Source organism: Triticum aestivum, chromosome 3B (assembly GCF_018294505.1).
Source record: "Triticum aestivum cultivar Chinese Spring chromosome 3B, IWGSC CS RefSeq v2.1, whole genome shotgun sequence".
NCBI lineage: Eukaryota > Viridiplantae > Streptophyta > Magnoliopsida > Poales > Poaceae > Triticum > Triticum aestivum.
This window is the reverse complement of record NC_057801.1, coordinates 269,427,060-269,430,909: the sequence shown is the minus strand read 5'-3', so window position 1 is coordinate 269,430,909 and position 3,850 is coordinate 269,427,060.

Sequence of the window (3,850 nt, the reverse complement as noted above, 5' to 3'; positions counted from 1 at the left end):
TGCTACTAATGATTCCAACATCACCCTTGGCACACATAAGGTCACAGAGCTCAAATAGACATTCATCAAACTTGATCACTAGGCTTCATTTTATGAAAAGCAATGGACTTTTGAAGAATTTAATTCAGATTTTTCAAAGAGTAATTTGGAAAGCGTTCCTCAAGATAATTCCATATAGTATATGCGCATTCAAAGGATGGCAAGCTAATAAGCACATTTATAGGCAATCCTCTAATGATAAGATTGATAGTCCTAAGATTGCAAACCATGTCAAGATACTCATCGGGGGTAGGATGCAAAGGGTCAATGGGAGGCACATAAGGGCTAATAATATACTTGTTCAAGTTATATTCATTGAAAATTGAAAGCACCTCATTTTTCCAAGAACCATAAACTCCCCATCAAGAATAGGCACTCTATGTCTAATACTCTCGAACGTAGACTCGTCGATCTTCCTCCAATGGCGATTAAATCAAAGCAATGAAGACCAATGCTCTGATACCAATTGAAAAGATCGAGAAGAGGGGTCTAGAGGGAGTGATTAGATCCTTAATAAACAAAAGTGACAGTTTTTAATTTCTTCAAATTAAGGTTGAGTTTAGCACAAGTTAAAGGGCATCCAATACATCTCAAGCAAGCATGACAAGAGTATAGGCAGCGGAAAGAGTAAAACATGCAATTTGCAAGAATGTAAAGGGATGGGATTGAAGTGTGCAAACACAATGGAGATGCGGAGGATTTTTTGTGTGGTTCCGATAGGTGGTGCTATCATACATCCACGCTGATGGAGACTTCAACCCACGAAGGGTAACAACTACGTGAATCCACGGAGGGCTCCACCCGCGAAGGGTCCATGAAGAAGAAACCTTGTCTATCCCACCATAGCCATCACCCACAAAGGACTTGCCTCACTCGGGTAGATCTTAACGAAGTAGGAAATCTCCTTGCCCTTACAAACTTCTTGGTTCAACTCCACATCATGTAGGAGGCTCCCAAGTGACACCTAACCAATCTAGGAAACACCACTCCAAAAGGTAATAGACGGTGCGTTGATGATGAACTCCTTGCTCTTGTGCTTTTAATGATAGTCTCCCCAACACTCAACTCTCTCCAATAGATTTGGCTATGGTGGAAGAAGGATTTGAGTGGAAAGCAACTTGGGGAAGTCTAGAAATCAAGGTTCAAATGGTAGAAATGGAATCTCTTGATCTCAACACATCAGTAGGTGGCTCTCTCTCAGAAAATGAACAGTGGAAGTGTAGGTCCGTTCTGATGGCTCTCTTACTTGGTAAGAGGAGGGTGGAGGGGGTATATAGCCTCCACACAAAATACAACCGGTACACACTTTTGCCCCATCTCGGTGGCACCGGTTAGAAAACTCGGTGGCACCGATCAGTACAAAAATATGAACATTAGGGATCTCGGTACCTATGTGCTAGGGGTTGGGGCAAACTTCATCTCGGTGGCACTGGTTGCATCATGTCGGCGAGACCAAAGTGAATGCAATGAGCAACAAAGAATCAGTCAAGCCAACTTAGTGGGACTGACTGCAACATCTTGGTGGGACTGAAGTGAATGCAACAAGTCACAGAGCACTAGCAAGGCCATCTCGGTTGGACCGAGATCCGTATCGGTGTGGCCGAACTGTTAGGGGTTTCTAGCAATGGCTATGTCAAGATGAACTCGGTGGCTCCGGTATGGAAGTATCGATGGGGACGAGTTGGGAATAGGGTTTTGTACATTTGGATAGAGAAAGTGGCTAAAGGTTTTTGGAGCAATATCACTAAGCACTTGAGCAACAAGATCATTATGCAACACGTCATCCCCTTTTAATAGTATTGGCTTTCCTATGGACTCAATGTGATCTTGGATCACTTAAACAAAAATGTACAGTCTTTAGATTCTGCCAATCCTCATCCTTATCATTTTGAAGGGGTTCCACATCCTCTTGTCCTTTCCACGCCACTGTTGAACTTATCTGAAATATACTAGATAAAACTATTAGTCCAACAAGATATATGTTGACATTAATTACGAAATCACCTAGGGAGCACTTGTGCTTTCAATAAGATAACAGATAATCAGTCAAGCCATCTCGTTGAGACCGATTGCAATTCTCGGTGTGACCGAAGTGATTGGAACAAGTCACCGAGAGCTGACAAGGCCATCTCGGTGAGACCGAGATTCATATGAGTGGAACCGAACTATTAGTGTTTTGGCAGTGGCTAAGTCCAGATGAACTCGGGGTTCCGGGTAGGAAATATAGGTGTGGCCAAGTTGGAGATTAGGGTTTTGACATATTTGGATGGAGAAAGTGGATGAGGGTTTTCGTACAATATCACTAAGCACTTGAGCAATAAGATCATTAAGCAACACCTCATCCCCTTTTAATAGTATTAGCTTTCCTATGGACTCAATGTGATCTTGGATTACTTAAACAAAAATGAAGAGTCTTGACGTTTTGCGAATCCTTTTCTTTAGCATTTTGAAGGGGTTCCACATCCTCTTGTTCTTGCCACGCCACTATTGAACCTATCTGAAGTATACTAGATCAAACTATTAGACCAATAAAAGATATGTTGACATTAATTACCAAAATCACCAAGCGAGCACTTGTACTTTCAATTACCCCAAAGTTTCTATCGGAGAAAGTGGGATGAGAACGTTTATCAACCTATGTGCCTAGATTGTCCTAATGGCACCTCGAGAATCCGTGAGTTGATTACCAAAACACACATCAAATGACTAAATAGAATACCCATTGTCACCACGGGTATCCACATGCAAGACATACAACAAGTGATCTCAAATCCAAAATATTCAATCCAATAATAATGAAACCTCAAAAGGCAAGACTCAATTCATCACAACAAAGATAGAGAGGGGAGAACACCATATGATTCCTCTATATTAACAAAGCTCATGGTACATCAAGATCGTGGCAAATCAAGATCACGAGAGAGAGAGAGAGGGAGGTCAAACCCATAGCTACTAGTACATACCCTCAGCCCCAGGAGTGGACTACTCCCTCCTCATCATGGAAGCAGCGGGGATGATGAAGATGGCCTTTGGTGATGACCCCCCCCCCCGGTAGGGTGCCGGAACGGAGATCTGGATGAGGTCGCTTTGGAATAGAGGTTACGGCGGTGGAAAAACTCATCTAGGTTAACTTTTGGAGGTTTCTATATTTATAGAATTTTTCAGCATTGGATTCCCGTTAGGGGGGTTTGGTCCCACAAGCTCGGGTGGCATGCCATAGGGCACATGCCACCCAGGCTTATGGCCCCCTGGACACCTTCTGGCTCCCTCCTGAAGCTTTCTGTGTCTCTTATTTTCCATAAAAAATCACCGTAAATTTCCGTGGCATTTGGCCTTTGTTTGGTATGGATTTTTTGGAAAACCAAAACATGCTGACAAAAGCAACTGACAGTGGGCCCTAGGTTAATAGGCTAGTTCATGAAAATTATATAAAAGGGCACCAAAACCATATAAAAAAGTTGTAAACATGAAATGAATACTTCATAAATTATAGATACATTGGATACGTATCAGTAGGCCCTGAGCCGGTCGTGACATATGTTGGACACACACCCCTACTTCATAGCGTTGTTAGCACATCATAATGGGTGTCTGTTGGAAGGATATCCTAGAGGCAATAATATTGTATTATTATATTTCCGTGTTCATGATTAAGTGTATATGTTCTATGTTATAACTGCTATGATACTGGAATATGGGATTTAGTTGGAAACTCATATGCATGAGTAGAACGATAAATGGTAAAATAAGATTCCTAGTCTCGCCTCTAAGACTAGCTCAAGTGTTGTTCGTGATCACATTTTCTGGATCT